Source organism: Anguilla rostrata, chromosome 4 (genome assembly GCF_018555375.3).
Source record: "Anguilla rostrata isolate EN2019 chromosome 4, ASM1855537v3, whole genome shotgun sequence".
Classification (NCBI taxonomy): Eukaryota; Metazoa; Chordata; class Actinopteri; order Anguilliformes; family Anguillidae; genus Anguilla; species Anguilla rostrata.
Window position 1 is genome coordinate 26,911,696 of NC_057936.1, and position 19,366 is coordinate 26,931,061.

Here is a 19,366-nt window from a genome sequence, read left to right on the forward strand (position 1 = left end):
GCAAGAGATATAGAACTTAGCATTTGGGTCTAGCTACCCTCCTACAAGCAGAAATAAAGGAAGTGCGACTTAATAAATCAATTTCACCAGCTTTCTTTCAAGTGGGAGAGACACATTTAGTTTGAAAAAATAAAGTGGCCCTAATTATGAGTCATAAACTATACGTTTTAATTCATATTGGAACTGAGATATCAGTGAAGTGAGAACTCAACTTGATATACGCATTGGTAGCACTATGAATGGATAACTTTTTGAGAGTGTACAATCCTGTTCAAGGCTAACATTTTTTGCCATTTTGATTAAACAAAAGTATTTTATTGCTCAGATTAATAGGTATATGTAACTATTGCTGTGAGACTTTAGATTGAATTGATGGTTGTCAGGGCAATGAATGGTGAAGAGAAACATAGTGAGGAAAGGCTTTGAAGCTATAATCCACAGCAACATAGCAATGTTATTTTAAAATAAAAACTGAATTCATTGTTCAAAAGGGTGTGTGCATAATCACAGATTTGGATAGCCATTTAGATGTAGGCTTATGGAAATATGGTCAGCCAATTCTGTGGCAGGTTTTTAATGAAGAACTCACATCAATGTGAAAGAAATGCTTCCTTTCCCTGCCTCTCATTAGTAAACACCACATTATGAAGAATAGTCTTGCTTTCACTGGCATGGACTACTTCTCACAGGGGTGAGCATACACTGCACATAGATTTACTCTCCCTGGCTCAGTTTAGGACCATGTTCATTCATTTGAAAGGAAGGGTAATAAGTAGAAGAACATCATGCCACTCTATCAACCATAGACACACCGCAACTAGAGTCCACAGTTGAAACAGAATGGTTTTTTTAATGGTTTAACTTTAAACTGTTTTTTCTTTCTTGTTGTGTTTCACTCATCAAAGTAAAAAAACAGATAAAGTGGAGAGAGCTAACGGAGCTAAGGAACGAGGGAGGGCGGAGGGCACAGTGTGATTAAGAGCGGCAGAGAAAGACATCCTGGAGAGAAGCACAGTGTGGGGCGCTGATAAGGCTGGGGGAGGGAAAATAGTTTACCTTGAAGTGCTGCAGCTGCTTTGCATAACAGTATCATGGAAACGCAAGGGTTAAAAGGAAATGTCTTATGTTGGCCAGGAAAGTGAGACTGAATGAGATACTGGAGCATTTAAGAGAGCTTAGAAACATCTGGAAAGAACATACAGATAGTGAATGAAATTTGGTCTGGTGTAGACAACATCAGATCAGTCACACAGCAGAACCTTCAGAAGACTTTGGATTTAAAGGAATGCATTGGTGCTGGGAAATGATTTCATCAAGCTTTGATTCGATCAGCCCAATTGTGTCTTGTGTTAAAGTCGATTGTGGCATTTTTAAAATGACTTCATGTCATTTACAGAATTCATGCAGAAACACAGTCCACATCGAATTTACACGGTTACAAAATCCAGATTATCCACACTATTCACAAAGGAACACTGTCCAGGTGATCCACACATCAAGCGAGCTGTGGGAAAACTCTCCCTTTCTCTGGGGTACGTCGGCAGCCCATTGTGTACAAAACTGCAGTTATCAATAATTGCCCAGTACTCAGCCAGTCGCTTGTAGCGATAAGTAATGGGTGACAGACAGAGCAGCGGTGTTTGTACACACAGGTTGGTTAGCAAGGCAGCTTCTCTGTACACACACGCTGAGAGGGCGTGCACCATTCCCCTCATGGCTCATTAACCGTGTGTGACAGTTTGCAACATGGCCGACGATCATATGAAACTTCAAGCCATCAGTATGCAAACAGCAGACAAGCCAGAAACAACATGGCTAGGCTAATATGTGCAAGTTAGCGCACACTCTATTGACTGTTCTCATACCACTGCCAGTAGTGAGCAATCTATATAAAGCACTTTGATTACATAATGGAGCCATATGGTTTTAGGAAGCACACATTCTTGTGTCATGGTTTCTGAAGTATTTTGGATGTAGGGCTTTCTTATACAAAACAACATGACATTGTTGTACCACCAAATCAATGTTAATAAGATCTTGTTATTTTAATCTGCATGATCCTATGTATGTTTTTTTTTGTACTTAAATATAATTTTACTTTACACACATAAATGAACATTAAACTGAGATTATATTGTTTTATATTAAACTAAAGCGAATGCATACAAATCTGAGATGGTATGAAGAATGATGCAGTGGCGTTTGAGTTCTACCTCTTTGAGTGAAAAAAGAACAAAATGGTTTTCTCGCTGGAAGAATGCTTTGAGCAGTTCTGTGGATAAGATCTTTCCTGTAGTCAATCATGAGGAATTCTGGATGCCATATACTTTCTGCCTCTTTCTACACTATTGATTTCCACTCAGGGGCCTGTAAAGGGACTGTTGCTTTAAAACAGCATACTAAATATGGGCAAAATACAGCAAGGGAGCACAGACAAAGACCAGCACTGGATATCGAACATGTGTGAAGAATGGTTTTGTCACATTTGGAGGATAAAAATGGCCATGGATGTTTATGTGAGCCATTCCCCACAGGGACCAAGAGAGACATGTGTTGTTGGAGGGCCCTGAACTATGTGGGAGGAGAAAATAAGTCATTTGTCTGTTTGGTTCTTCAACATGGGAAGAACCGCGTGTTTTGTCTCTCCCTGACCACAATGTAATGAAGCCCTCCCCAACATTTTATCCCTCTTCATCTTTTTCTCCCTACTATTTTTCTATCTGTCCATCTATCTATCACCCAGAATGTCACTGGGCAACTGTAAATCACCAGTACAGCTCACAAATCTCACAGGGTAATGAAGATATTTGAGATAGATATGCTACCGACAGGTACTGAATTTTAGGCTGTACAACTTGCAACCATTTTGAAATTACAATATTACTCATATTTTAATCATATTAAAGTAAAAAAAAAAAAAAAACATGACAGTTTTTATATGTTAAAACAGGGGAAGGCAACCCTGGTGTTGGAGTGACAGAGATGTTCCTGGTTTTTGCTCCCACCAAACCTTTAATTAGACACGGGACTAATAGTTGGGCTTAATGAACACGGGTGGCCCTGTGCTGGAGGGACTCAGCGTTTCACCATTCAGACTCCGATGAAGCTCCTGCTTCAATAAATGCATCTCATAATTTTGAACAATTAGGATTTGCTGTATTGTGTTTTGAATTTCCGAATACAATTCAAAACCCTCCTGCTAACCTACAGTGCACTTCACGATTTAGCTCCGGCTTATCTCACTGATCTTCTCCTGAATCACACACCCACTCGCTCGCTCTGCTCCTCCTCTGCCAGACTTCTAACTGTCCCCACGTCTCGCCACTCCACCCTTGGTGTTCGGGCTTTCTCCTGTGCAGCACCCACACTCTGGAACACACTCCCTCCCCACATCCGTAATGCTGAGACTCTCTCCACTTTTAATGAACTTTTAAAAACTCACCTTTTCACACTAGCTTTCGCCTGAACAGAACATAGCTATCCACTCCCCTATGGCACTTTTATGTATTTTATTTATTTATTAAAATGATTTTATTTTATTTTGTTTTTTAAATACCATGTCCTATAAGTGCAGTGTCTTTTCTAACTGTTCTTGAATTACACAAAAAAAAATACATCTACCAGAATCAGTCTGGTGTCTTTCCTCAGCTAGTAACTATGGTCACTTGGAAGATTCATTGCACTGCTGTCTCAACAAACCGATGAATCTGCTGACCCCCCCCCCCCACACACACACACACACACCACAAACACACCCCTCCCGGTGCAAGCAGGCTTAGCAGTCACTCCAGAGCTGCTTGTGGAGCTCCCCATAATCAAACAATACCCCCTGCCACATTGCACAATTCCTCACCACACTCAAAGTTCAAATTTTAAATAAAAGCAAATTCATCTCAATTAATATTCTTCATAATGTGTATTGGAATCACAGAGGTGACTCAATGGAAATGCCAGTGTAGATACTTCACTGTGACCTTGAAATAAACCAGGAGACGGTGGCAGGTAATTAATTCAGCAATGGTCCCTTTCTCAGTCTAGCTTACCCAGCAAACCCTGTGACAGCTCATGGAGACAGTTATACAGCTGCAGGTATACGGCAACAGCGGCCTTCAGCAATTAAGCACCGCCCCCTTCTCTAAACAAACACACACACAACCTTTATTACAAAACCCTCCCCAGGCCATGAGCTGTGAAGCAAAGTACAGTCTGATGTAATATTCAGGGTTCAAGCGCAGCACATGTCCCGGTGGACTTCTTGTCATGTTTAAACCACACTTGAGCAGCTGAAAACAAAAAAGAATGCTGGGAGGGGAATACATGGACAGAGAAGCGGAGCCTGGAGCAACTGCTGGAAACGGCTGCAAGGAGCAGCAACCGAACCACGCCACTTTGATCTTCACTGAAGCACAAAATGGCCCGTAACTTTTAAGAGTATGGACTTAAATCTGCTGAGTGACCCATGATGCAATTAGTAACAAGCAGCACCAAAAGGCATCTCATTCAATATCAGATATCATGGTATAGGTTTAAGTGTGATCCTGTATTAAGTAAATGCTCTCAGTGAAACAGAACTGCCAACAGGTGGCAGCACTGTGTCACTTGTAAACCGCCCCCCCCCTTGCTCGAGCTTAGTGTGTGGTATGTGCACACTACCTCTGACATGTCAAAGCTTTGGTTGTTTTTGTCTCCCATTAGCTTTATCAGATATTATAAAAACATTTGACACAATATCCCAAAATAACACTTTCCTCCACTAAATTACTTTTCCTCTTCCCAGCAGTGTGAGCAATCCATCATTCCTCATACCTATTGGACATTCTCTTGGTCTCAATACATACAGGGGTGTCATGCAATCGTGCAGCTCATACTGTCACAATAGCAATTCGGTGAATGCTACAAATTCGCCTCGTTCTTGTATGTATACTGGATTTAAAATGCCAATGTGAATTATTACACGATATTGAATGCATAATAACAATAACTTTAATAACTTAAGTGATTACGTCACTTTTACGTCACCTGTATGCTCTCCATGTTGAGAAAACCGTTCCTGGTATGTAATGTTATCTGAAGACCGCCTGTGAATTCCCACATTTCTCCCTTTTCTGTGTGGGGAAAGACAACATTCTCCCTTGTGAATTCCTTGCATGCATCAGCAGTGGGGCCCTTCAATTGGCCCTTCAATCTAATCAGCCATGCTTCTCACCATTCAGTTCATCTGACCTGCAAACCATCTCATCTGTACCTTTTGTACTAAGGGGGCTCACTGAGGGAGGTTTCATGTACCTGTAGAATAGCACTAGGGTAATGTGTATATGATCAACATATCTGCAAATAATCACTGTACAATATTATATCACATCACAAATACATAACCGTTAACATAATCCTATTAATTAGCCACAGATTGTTGTAATTTACTATTTGAACACATACTTTTTTGGGTGGAATCCATTGTTTGCCATAATATCCAATGCTCATTATTAAAGCAAATGTTACCTGTTTAGAAACTCTGACACTGTGAGGAAACATTTTGGGTCCTGTCTTCCTTCTGATCCAATCTTTTTCTTTTTTTTGGCAAACAACCTCTCTAAAACATTTTAGATCTGTAGGCCTATCTTACCTACATTGTTATTATTCTGTTTCAAAAGCAGTGTGTTCTGACCACTGACCACCAGACAGTAAGTACAACATCAGTAGAGTGTATGTGAACTGTAGATTAATGCAGTCCAGAAGTACCGCAGTAGAGATAAAAGGAAAACACCTCTGCATTCCTCTGTGCTTTCGTACCATAAAAAGCCTGCCATAACCTTGCAGTTCTGATAAATGTAGCACTGCCTAGCCTCTCACTGTGTTTGGCCAGGACCTGATACACACTCAGGTAAGTGTAGCTGATACAAATGCGCCTGTTGTTTCCACGCTCACTCTCTGTACTCTCTTGTCACCACTAGGAATGGCAGCAAAGTTCCAGCCACAGGAATCACCACAGAAACAGCCACTGACCCAAACAATGTCAGCTATGCATTAAGTGAACAAACACAACAGCCGAGGATGTTCGAAGACACACAGCAGCCTTCTCACAGATGCCCACAAATTCAAAGTCATGGCAACATCACCAGAAATTCTATGCAGAGTTGATACATCAGACTCATGATACAATGCAGATTCTGTCCCTACTTATGTAATTCTCATAAAATGTTATTCCTAAACAGGAATCAACTTTAAAACTCTGTGGCCACACTTGTTTGAACATCCAGAAGTTTCCCAAGGACAAATAAACTTTTGACACAAAACCGTCGAGTTTGTGAGATCTTGAATTTGACAGATAATGGATTTTTTTTTCTTCTAAAATTAGCTGCTATGAACACATTTCAAGACAACATCTCCCAAAAAAAATTATAGCCACCAAGACTGCAGCTGCAGAAGGCGTATTTTCCCAGACTGTTTATTTTGGCTGTTTCCAGTATGAGGCCAGACACACTGAAAACACCACCTGTGACTTTCTCTGATGAGAAAGATATCAAATCCGTTTGCAGCGCCAATGCCTGCACTGCAACAGTGCACCGAAATTCACAAGGGCATGATGGGACCTGCGATGAGAGCAGCATTCACCACCTGATCCAGTCTAAAATCCACATTCAATAACCGAGGCTCGTGCCTCACACAGGAAACGGAACAGGAGAACACAATGTAAATGCATTTATTTCTGGGTGAAATCTCTCCTTGCTTATATTGATTCTCAGGATGAAACACAAACACAGGCATTGAAATGGGCATGCTCTGCACTGGGAAATAGATATCAAATCAGCCCACGCGCGGGCTCCTTCCTGAAGAGAAATAACACAGAGCCCAGGGGTTGCCAAGGTCACACACTCTCAGTCTCAGAGGATCCTGGGTAAACTCGTGTTCCATTTCCACTGATGGTAAATCTATTCATTATCCACTGAAGGACATTCCTCTCTACTCCCATCCACAATTCATTTCTTTTTATTTCCAAAACCACATGTGAACACACATAGCAACCCAAACAAAGACACACACACACACACGGGCATGCATGCACGCACACACACACACACAGACACACAGACACACACGCATGCACGCACACACACACACACACACACAAACAGAGTCATAACAGTCATAACAATTCTATGGAGTTAGAGGATTTAGCTACCCTTTTTAGGGTCAAATGAGTGAACTTCTGCATGTCCATGAAGGATCTGGGATTCACTTTTTTGCCATAAACTGTGGCCTTCTTACTATCTGTAATCATACTTTTTAAAAAGGTTTTCATTGAGGCAGTAACATTTTGACATTCAACTGTCCATACAAAATGATGAAAAACATGTTTGTTGTACCTTAAATAGGAGCATTTCTACATCCTCAAGAAAATACATAATTTAAAGTCACAGTCCTGTATCTGCACACATAACGAAGATTCCATCTCCCAAAATAATGTTTTGCGACATTTTTATAATGGAAATTTGTAAAAATGTGTTTAGAGAAGATCTGAACATATTTACGGTACAATGTAGCAGGAAAATGTGCTGGCAGTAAAAATGAATAAAAACAAAGAAGTCACGTACAAAGTTACTGCTGTTAATGCTGTAAAAATCTGCAATAATGTTCTTATTTTTGCAATCTGAGATGATATTGGGGTTCCAGTGTTTCTTTTAACAAGAAATAAATCTTGTGTATTCAAGACACTTAGTGCTGAAGAACTACAGGGAGGAACATGCTATTTATGCCTTCAAGCAAACCAATTAATTTGCAAGAAGCCTCTACAGATGCATGATATGTATGCCAGGGGTGTCTTGATGAAGGCTGGCATTTGCTTCACTCACGGATCTTAATTGGGAGCTTTATGTACATCACAGCCCTCTTCAAAGTCTTAACAAAATGCTAATTAACAAGTCTCTGATCATGTGATCTTTGGCACACAAGCACAGGTTCACAGATAATCAGGCCAGACCTCCTAAACAGAGAGAGCTTCAAATATGGATTTTAATTTCTTGCCTATGGCATTCTCTGATGTATCATCTGGGTGTGTTTGGCTTCACAGTGGTTAGAAGTTCTCTGTTTGCTAACCATATAAATATGGGATATGGACATACTGAACTACCATTCACAACAAGGAAATACAGTATTCAGAATCATATAATTGCAATGTGAAGTACAACAAATTTAATTTCTGACAGGTAAGCAAATCTCTGAAAGCAAATTTCCTTGAAAATTGTGAAAGCCAAAACCCAAAAATGCTGTGCTTCAGGTGTCCTGGCAAGCACATTGCACCTTGCAGCAGCACTGATAACACCAAAAGTAGTGACCTGTAATGATCTATACAAACAACTTGTCCATGTTTTTTTAAAATAACCAAAACACCCAAAGCATTAAAAAAGTATTAGCCATTACCTATTCTCCTGAAAATTATTTAATCATAACTTAGACACAGTGATATTGGGGATATTACGCACTTCAATCAGGTGAATTTGTCAGGCTGCTATCACAAATCTTCTTGGGTATATTTACCAGAGGCTAGGAATCTTGATATTGCAACATAATAAATATTCAGTGTTAATTAAACTCGAACAGAGTACATACAGTATGAATCCAATAGGGACCATATGTATTCGGTAAGAGCTGATGGACCACTGAACATTTTACAGTGTATCGTCTGCATAGAATGTAGACCTCCTCCTCCTTCTGAGCACAAATGGAGGTAAGGGCTATGTGTAAAAACACACTACATGAATGGGTAAATATCAGGGTATCTCTGAATGCACACAACATCAATGGGTAAATATCAGGGTATATGTGAATGCACACTATATGAATGGGTAAATATCAGGATATTTGTGAATGCACACTACATGAATGGGTAAATATCAAGGTATGTGTGAATGCACACTACATTAATGGATAAATATCAGGGTATATGTAAATGCACACTACAATGAGTAAATATCAGGGTATATGTGAATACACACTACATTAATTGGTAAATATCAGGGTATGTGTGAATGCACACAGCATTAATGTGTAAACATCAGGGTATGTGTGAATGCACACTACATTAATGTGTAAACATCAGGGTATCTGTGAATGCACACAGCATTAATGTGTAAACATCAGGGTATCTGTGAATGCACACAGCATTAATGGGTAAACATCAGGGTATATGTCAATGCACACTACATTAATGTGTAAATATCAGGGTATCTGTGAATGCACACTACATTAATGTGCAAACATCAGGGTATCTGTGAATGCACACTACATTAATGTGTAAACATCAGGGTATCTGTGAATGCGGACAAAACATTTGGGAAAATATGAATCTATTTAACAGAATCTCTCTAGGAGCCTTGATGCGTACCTAAAATGGACTGTTGCGTGCGCTGGTTTAAATTCAGGGTTCCTAGAGGGTCCAGGCTTAAAGCGGTCTCTGTATTTTGGTGGTCAGCAGTTCAGTGGAAGGTCAGCCAAAAGGAAATGGATGAGTCTGGGAGTTTTCATCCCGCTGTGGTCTCTCTTCTTCAAAGGCCTGGAAAAAGAGTGTCTGCTTTATAAAACACACTTTTCTCTCTTTAACATAATAAGATTAAGGCCATTTCCTATGTCATTCTTATCACAGTGCTTCCCTGAGGAAAAAAAAAAACTTGGCTCTGTCAACAAGCATGTATCTGTGGGCATTATTAAAAACACATTCTCCTTGCATTCTTTCGAGAACCACAAATTAAGTTTCACATCCAGACAGTTTCAAGCTGTTACTTCCTCTCAAAAACAGTTGGCCTGAAAAAAAACAGCGTATTCTCTGATAAAGAATGCTAAATGTCAGGTTTAAGTTTCCTACTTGTAGGATACTTGAAGGTAATTATATTGTAGCTGGTAAAACAGCAACGGCGAGGCACTCTGTGGGGAATAATCTAGTTTCCGTTCCCACATGAATACTTGAGTTGGCCTATGAGACTGAACCACGGACTACAATATACTAAGGAGGTATATAACTTCAGGAATACTGGAATTTTGTGATGTCTCTGTAGGACACAAACATTTTACTGACATTATAATTCTTATTGGGGCTCTTTAAAACAACTCAGAATCTTAAAAACCATTATCTTTTCTTCCCACACAGGACTGTTATGTTTGACCAGTGTAATTTTGGGCCTTTCTGAGAACATCTCTCTCTATCTCTCCCTCCGCTCCGTTCCCAGACTTTAAGGCAAACCCACAGTCACCACAAAGGGCTCAGCTTGCCGGCTGACAATCAGAGGGTTATTAGCAGAGGACATACGGGACATGGGCTGATTTAAGCCCTGCAGATGAAAGGATGGACAAAATTCCCATGCCTCTTTGCTATCAAAGATTACAGCAGCAACGGCTAAAATGAGCCTCCCTCTCAGACAGTGCTGGCAGCGAACATCTCGGCCTGCAGTGACATCTGGGAGATGAAGTAACAGTCAAAGACGAGGTACAGCCACACTTATTTAATCATACGGATTAAAGCCTGTGGGATTAGTCTCCAAGCAATTCCAGCAGTGTAGCACAAACAATAAAACCACCAAATACATGGCTATTTCATCACATACTTCAGAAATTAAATGATTTGCCATCATCCATTAAGTTTGTATAACGTGGAATCTCAATAGCATAAAACAGTACAGAAAAAATAATGGACACAACAATAAGTTGTACCCAGTTTTCATGGACTACTCGTGGCATTAATGAAGCACGTTTGTCTGTACTCACTCCCGCACACACACAGTCTCACACACACACCAACAATGACATACACATAATGAAATACTCCCATACACACCACAACTGCATACATACACACACACACACACACACACACCAACAATGACACACACATAATGAAATACTCCCATACACACCACAACTGCATACATACACACACACACACACACACACACACACACCAACAATGACACACACATAATGAAATACTCCCATACACACCACAAATGCATACATACACACACACACACACACACCAACAATGACATACACATAATGAAATACTCCCATACACACCACAATTGCATACATACACACACACAGACACACACACCAACAATGACATACACATAATGAAATACTCCCATACACACCACAACTGCATACATACACACACACACACACACACCAACAATGACACACACATAATGAAATACTCCCATACACACCAAAAATGCATACATACACACACACACACACACACAGTCTCACACACACACCAACAATGACATACACATAATGAAATACTCCCATACACACCACAAATGCATACATACACACAGACACACACACACTCTCACACACACACCAACAATGACATACACATAATGAAATACTTCCATACACACCACAAATGCATACATACACACACACACACACACACCAACAATGACATACACATAATGAAATACTCCCATACACACCACAAATGCATACATACACACACACACACACACACCAACAATGACATACACATAATGAAATACTCCCATACACACCACAAATGCATACATACACACACACACACACACACACACACAGGCACATACACACACACTTACATGCACACATAGAAATACATTACATAACATTTTACATTACATTACATTTATTTGGCAGACGCTTTTATCCAAAGCGACATACGAAACGAAATACTCCCACACACACTACAAATGCACACACACACACAGACAGACACACACACACCAACAATGACATACACATAACAAAATACTCCCATACACACCACAAATGCATACACACACACACACACACACACACACACACACCAACAACGACATACACATAATGAAATACTCCCATACACACCACAAATGCATACACACACACAGGCACATAAACACACACTTACATGCACACATAGAAATACATTACATAACATTTTACATTACATTAAATTTATTTGGCAGACGCTTTTATCCAAAGCGATATACAATAAGAAGTACTCCCACACACACACACACACACACTTACAAGTACAGGCAGCATGCAGAAACATAGACATGTACAATGTGTTCACAGAGCCAAATAAAACACACAGCACCATCCCTCACATTATGACCAAAAGTCAAGCAACACAATCTCCCCCAGCTACATTCCTCCACAGCCAAATCTCACCGGACCTCCTATTTACATTACTTGCAGGTCACTTGTAGGTTGCTTTGGGATCCATGGATGGTCTATTTAATTAAACAAAAAAACAACCCTGTTCTGGATCACTTACATCTGTGCTGCCTTTGAGCATTTCAGTAAGAACAGGCCATTTCCGGATAGTGAGAGAGAGCAGGCAGCGCTCTTTCTTAATCAAGGATTTGAACTTGTTGATAAAGAGGGATAAAGGGAAACTGCTACACTGAAAATAAACTGTGCTTCACAGCCTACACCCAGCACATCTGTCATGGAAAAACACATTGCAGAGGATTCCGGGTGGAGGATTAAGGGAGACGCAACGATTGCTCCACAAAGCAGGCGTCTGACCACCAATTATACATTTATCCAGGCTTTTCACTTTGGAGACGGGTTACAGTTACAACTGTTCCAACAGGTATCAAACTAGTTATATGATAACTATGATAACGCTGATATATAATGTGCATAATTCAGGGATGAACGTAACAAGCGATGACCAAAATTCCTAGCCCACAATTTGGATAAACAAGCGTATCAGGGGCAGATTATGATGGGAATCAGTAATGAGTTTGGGGCTAAGCCTTCGTGGGGTCGCTCGGTTGCGCTTACGGTATGAAAACGCTTCTGTTAGAGGGCTACGGTCAGCATAATACGCTCTGTCAGCGCAGAGAGAGTGGGAATGTCTCTCTCTGCATCACAAAGGAAAGGGGCGTAAAGGAACCCAGCCATTACACCCACCCCCACTCCCAAGTCCACTGACTTCTGATGAAAATGCGTGATTGGGAGAGGATAACAGCCCTGGAATGAACCCAAGTTCTTTTAAACAATCTGCGCTGTTCTCTCCGCGGCGTTCTACACGGCCTAACTGTTTCACATTCACAGAACAGAGTCTTTCCCCAGGTGCTCAGGCAGGACGAGCACAACTGAATCCAAACCACAATCAAAATGCTCTCACTTTTACGTAGGATCTGCCTGCATGTTTACAAATGATGAAACAACCAAACTGACCCAAAAACATTCATGAGCAATAGGCTTGGACATTTGCACGTTTGCTTCGAACCAACAGTCCACGCATGTGTTTCTGCGGCTTCTGAATGAAGCCACAATATTGCACTAAAACATTGCGTAACCATTGTGGAAAACAGATGAAAACTGTAAATTCATAGACGATATTAATTCATGGTCCTTTGACCAGTTCCAGGGCCCATAGCTGTGAGCTTCAGTCAGAATTTGGGGCTCATTAAAACCCCTGTCAGTACGTCTCCAGTGACCCCTGGAATGTTTGAGTAATGGGCGAGTATCTGAGGCATGCATACAGACACTGACATACTCACACAAAGATATACCACACACACACATGCAAATGCACACACACAAACACACACGCACACCCGTGTGCGCACACACGTGCACGCACACGCACACACCCCCACACACACAGTGGTCCTGTCATTTCCCCCCTCTACCCTGTACCTGGCTTGGTATAGCTGCTGGTGTTCTCTGGAATATGAAGAGAAAAGCTACACTTAAGCAATAAAACTCTCTACAAACTCTCTACAAAATGCTCTGGATCAACCCAACATTTAGACAATCTGTTCCATCTTTGACTACTCCGTATTGACAGACTTCTGCCTGTGATTATGCTGGTTTCCAGTGAACATGTCTGGCACACATTCAAATGGGGAAAGGCTGATATACTGATACACTGAAGTACTGGCTTGCTGATATACTGCAAAGCTTATCTGCATTCTTATGCACGATATGATCCATTTTTAACGTGGAACCATGAACAAGGGGACGGCTCCAAACAGTTAAGCACAGCTCCTCATACTTCTGCTCTATCTATCATCAAACTACATTCTGCTTGGCTCCAGGAGGAACCAGTCATCACTTTTATCCAGCATGGAGGCAAAATAAAACTACAATAAAAGGCTGGCTTTGCCAATGCAGGGGCCGCTAAAACTGCCATTAGACAGTAAACCGTCCGCTTTGAAAATGCATGTATTCAGTAGCTAAAGAGCATAGAAGCTGATCACAGTGTAACACCCTTAGATGCGTAACTATGAGAATAGGTATTTTAGATGGCCATACCCCTAAACCTGAGGAGGGTTGGAGGACAGGCACAGTGGAATGCCACGCCCACAGTGTGATTCTGTCAGCCTGCAACATACAGTAGTCACAGGCAGTCTGTGCCAGTCTAACAGTCTCTAACAGCAGTATAACAGTCTCCGTTAACAATCAGTCAGGCGCAATCATTTCTAGTCAGAATCACTGACTAACCGCCTTTTTCTAACTGTCAGTTTAACAGGTTCTCCACCAGCAGTCTGTCAGTCTGTATTCGCCAACTGCTAAACAGTGCTTCCCAGTCAGTCTTACACAGGCGACCAGAAGTGTTTTTTTTATGGTGGAATAACACAGATTCTAATAGTTGCCTAACACCAACACTAGTCTAATACATTTACAGTAATCAACCAGGGATGTTCTTTTAGAGTAGGAAACTAGTACAAGATGTACTAGCAGCAGGGGTTTCCAGGGAATACACATGCATGCTCCACTTCGCATTCTCTACCCAGGGGGACAAGTCCACACCCTGAGGCCCCCTCAGAGAGCTCCGTTACCAAAATACAACAGCCCCCTTACTGGCTGCATAACTGTGGATCCAATCACATTAAAGAGATTTGAGAAAGAAGCCATTCCTTGCAACTATTAGCAATGGTATTTCTCAGTTAGGAGCGGCAGGGGATCTTTCTTTGAGGAAACTCCAAGTTCTCTCCCTCTCCCTCTCACTTTCTCTCTCCCTGCATGTGAGATGGACGTCCTTGTTTTTTCCTGCATGCTAATACAAGGAGCTAATTAAAGGGCGTTATGAAGTGCACCGATGATCTCATCTATTGTTTCCCGCTTCGCTCTCCCCGAAGAACATCCTCCCGCAGGAAACCGAGAAGGGGAACACTCCGCCGGGCCCCCTCCGGGCCCTGGCACCCCCGCCACGTCCCCCCTCGCCTGGCTAATGACTTCCCTGCCCCGGCACATCAGCGCTCAGAGCTCCGCACAGACTGCGGCTGCTGCTGTTAGCGCTGCTTCGGCTCTGCAGCTCGCTGGGGGCGGCGTGCTGGCCCAGAAACACCGTGTTACTGCGGCCCTCTAAACACCATCAGACGCGCACACACATACACACACACACTCACGCACACAAACACACACATACACACACACACACACACACATACACACACACACGCACCATACACACACACACATCACACACACACGCACGCACACACACACACACATACACACACACACGCATGCACGCACACACACACGCACGCACACACACACACACACACACACCACGCACGCACCACACACACACGCACACGACACTCACACACACACACACACAACATACACACATACACACACACACCACGCACACACCACGCATGCACACACACGCACACCTCACACGCACACACCACACACATACCACACACACGCACGCAAACACACACACACACTACTCACACACACACACACACAATACACATACACACACATGCACACGCACATGCACGCATGCACACACACACGCACACGCACACTCTCACACTCACACACACACACACACACACATACATACACACACACACACACATACACATACACATATACACACACGCACGCATGCACGCATGCACGCATGCACGCACGCGCACTCACGCACGCACGCACGCACACACGCACACACACAAATACATACACCTCCAGCAGATCTGCCGTGGCTCATTTCGTTGTACGGTATTCAGACGGAGAACGGAGATAACATGCGAGCGGTGGAAGCGTGCCCTTCACACACGTACATGTGTCACCCTCAAACGCGAAGAAGCGAACCCACAGTGCCACGAGAGGGAGAAAAAAGCCTGGATGAGATTATCAACAATCCCCCGAGTTTGCTCAGACTCGGGGAGACCGCGGAGGAATGTCTCTCATCTTTACCATGGGGTTCCTACAGAGCCGAGCTCCCGCTCTGTTTTCCCAGAGCTGCAGTCTGACGCCTGGGGTCTCGGGGGTTTGATCGCTCCACATCTCCAAAATAGCGGGTAAAAACCCTAAAATCCGCGTTGCACCTATTAAGTGAAATGAGAGAAGATGAGTTCATGCCATGCCCTGGAGATGAAACAACGAGAAATCCCAGTTCAGTCCAGCGGCCTAAGAGCTCTTGGCTCTCTCTCAGCGCCAGGTTTACTACAGCCCGGTGTGCAGCGAGAGCCAAGGCCTGGAAACTCAAGCCATCTGGCTCACTCAGGCACCTCGCCAGTTGTGATAGGGCACTCAGAGGCACACCATATCTCAACTCCTTGTTTTTATAAGTTATTACTTTGCGCTGCTCATGGCACTAAGTGCAGCGGAGCGGGGTTTTGGATTGTTTCACTCAGGGAAAAATGCCTGGTATGTTCAGATGCCCGGGCTGAAGCAACTGTTAGAGACCCCTGTGTTTGCGAAACAGCGCTGTAAATTACCCATCAGGCTCAGTGGAGTGTTTAGTTCTTCTGGGTGGGCCGGGAGTCAAACCGTCTTGCCCCCCCCCCCCCTAAAATGTTCCACGGGGAGGATGACTTATGACATCACCAGACGACACACACAGGCTGACACTGAAAGTGAGAGGACACCTGGCAAGTCTCCACAGTAGCATTACGTGCTATTCATAGTTACATCTTCCAGACAGTTTCAGCAAATAGCCTCCACGGTTTTACAGCTCCATATTACAGTCCCTGACCACCGCAATTTTACATTGTTCAATGGAATGAAAAACATCAGTCCCATTCAAACACCGTGCTCTGTTGCCATCCAGTGTAATTGATGTTGTTTGTGCAGGGGGCGTGTATGAATTCCACGTGCCCCTCCCACAGACAGACTTATCTGAGCTCGACAGCAACAGCTCTCCCAGCGCACAGCGGCATGACAGGCCCTGGAGATCAATCAATATGCCAGCCGCTGAACACCGACAGCGTATACGACCAGTAAGGGGATAAAGCACACTCACGCTCTGTAGCTTTGAAGTAAAGCACAAAACATGCACTGTGACCACAGAAATGCTCATGTGAAGAACAGCCACGCATTTTGTAGATGTTCGGCTAATCTAATATGAAATAATGCCACAAATAACTGCTTCCTTCACTAACCTCACGGTAAAGCCCTAGTTGTTGGACCTTAAATGAACGGGAAGGTAAATCAGATCCTGCCACAGCGAAATGCACAGATGAGATTAAATACCTGCAGTTTCTGGCTGCAGAAGATGGCTGTGTCTGAAGAGAGCGTGCTCAGTCCCAGGAACACGTGTGAGTGTGGACCAGGGCATGTGGGATCCCCACACTGGACCTCAAAATCCCCCCCAGCAGGACCGAAGAGAGGTCCTGCGTGCCCCATCTCTCACCTCTAACACCCCCGGTCTCCTGTGCCCCCGTCCGCCGCGCAGTCCTTCAGGCACCCCCAGCCCTCTCCACTCGCACGTCCCGTCCCCCCCTCAGAGATGGCATCTGGAAGTGAGATACAGTTGTTTCTCAGAAATGTGGAGGGTATGGCAAAGTACTTTAAAACACAAGCAGTGTTGTGTCGCTAGTGGGATGGACACGCCTCCTTCCTCAGCACTCGTCCAATGAGATCCTGGAGGTCAGATCGCACACGGGAGGCAGCTCGGCTCACCAGTAATACTGTACTGCTGTTTGGAGATCCTCATAAATAAGACCCATTTAACTAAAGGGAAAAACAAAAGGAGGGATTTAATAGCCCAGAGTCCTGTATACTGCCTTGCGCTTGTGTAGGAGATTTGCTATAGATCCACAGTAAATGGAGAGACTGTGCAGAGTCACACAGCCCAGCACAAGGAGAAGAATGGTGCTGGGAGGAAAAGAAGTCTCACTCAGGACATGCCTCTCATTCTTGATGTGCACCGTTGCCATTCTTCACGTTTCCTCTGCAAAACGTTCCTTTCCATAGGGATTTTACAGTCTCAGGCTCACGGCATGTTTAACCCCCTCCGGTAACAGACTCTCCTAAACTGTGGGACTGGGGGGGAGGGAAGGGGTTGTGCTCCCTCACATAATTATTCATTTTAAAGGACAAACCTGGGACTGCTGCCTGGAGCAAAGTGTAGGGCCCTTTTCATGAACACAGCGGAGGGGGGAAAATACCTGCGCACAAGGTCAAATGCACACATAGCTGAGCGGACAGAATGGGAATTGGGATATCTCAGACACCGAAAGATGAAACGAACACCACTTAAAACAAAAGGCCACTGCCACACTGAGAATTCCTCAAGCAACAATACAGGCCAACTGAATCTTATTGATAAATAAAACCTACAGCTATGACTGGGGCAAACTGACATTTTCTGTGTGTGTCTAGAAAAACAGTGATAATTAATATAAACTCATACAATCTGGTTTCACATTACACCCTAACTGACTGGTGTCTCCAATGAGGAATCAAGTTGTAATTGTATCTTGCTTGCACAGCATTCTTTCTTTTTTTTCTAATATAGACTTTCTCCTGCAAGACCCCAGCACTGCTGACCAAGCAGCAACTTGGAGAAGTTTGCTGTACCGGGCTAAAAAATGTGTTCCACCATCACAAACTCCCTCGTTTGCAGTCCCGTGCTGGAAAGCAAGCCAGCCACATTACAGTATGTATACAGGGCCCAGCATCTGGCACCACACGTACAAAAAACTAATCACTGAAGCTCTCATTTCACACAGTGAAATATATAAATATATAACAGCAAGCATTGTCATTTACCTTTTAAATACTGCAAATCTGGGACTGAGTCACAAAAATGGATTTCCAGAAGCAGAGCAAAGCAGGACTCCATCTCCTGTGTGTGTGTGTGTGTGTGTGTGTAAGTCTGCGTGCTTATTTATGTGTGTAAATAATCTGAGGTAGGAAGCATGTACTTCCACTAATGTCATTAGGTCATATTGCCCTTTCAGCATCATTAATCTTGACCATCATGAGCCAAAGCCCAACAGATAAATCTAATAAACTATAGCCTAAATCCACATTCTTTATTTCAAGGACACCAAATTCATCTGTTCAGCCACCAGTAACTGAAGTCCTTAAAACTCACGCGGAACTAAAATGCATCAAGCAATGGAATGCAATCAAGAAT

At 43.0% G+C, this 19,366-nt stretch overlaps 1 protein-coding gene across 10 annotated transcripts in view; it reads right to left on the reverse strand.

Annotated features, from left to right (window-relative positions):
• The window catches only part of kank4 (KN motif and ankyrin repeat domains 4), a 41,025-nt gene extending 23,253 nt beyond the window's left edge, over positions 1 to 17,772 (reverse strand). For 9 of the 10 annotated variants that reach the window (XR_010329532.1, XR_010329530.1, XR_010329529.1 and 6 more), the window contains exons 1-2: positions 17,636 to 17,772; positions 9,383 to 9,550 (exon numbers count right to left, since the gene is read on the reverse strand). The gene's annotated coding sequence lies outside the window, so the exon portion shown is untranslated. The remainder of the gene's footprint in view (positions 1 to 9,382; positions 9,551 to 17,635) is intronic. The other variant, XM_064331877.1, reaches the window with a different exon arrangement.
• Positions 17,773 to 19,366: the final 1,594 nt, after the last annotated feature.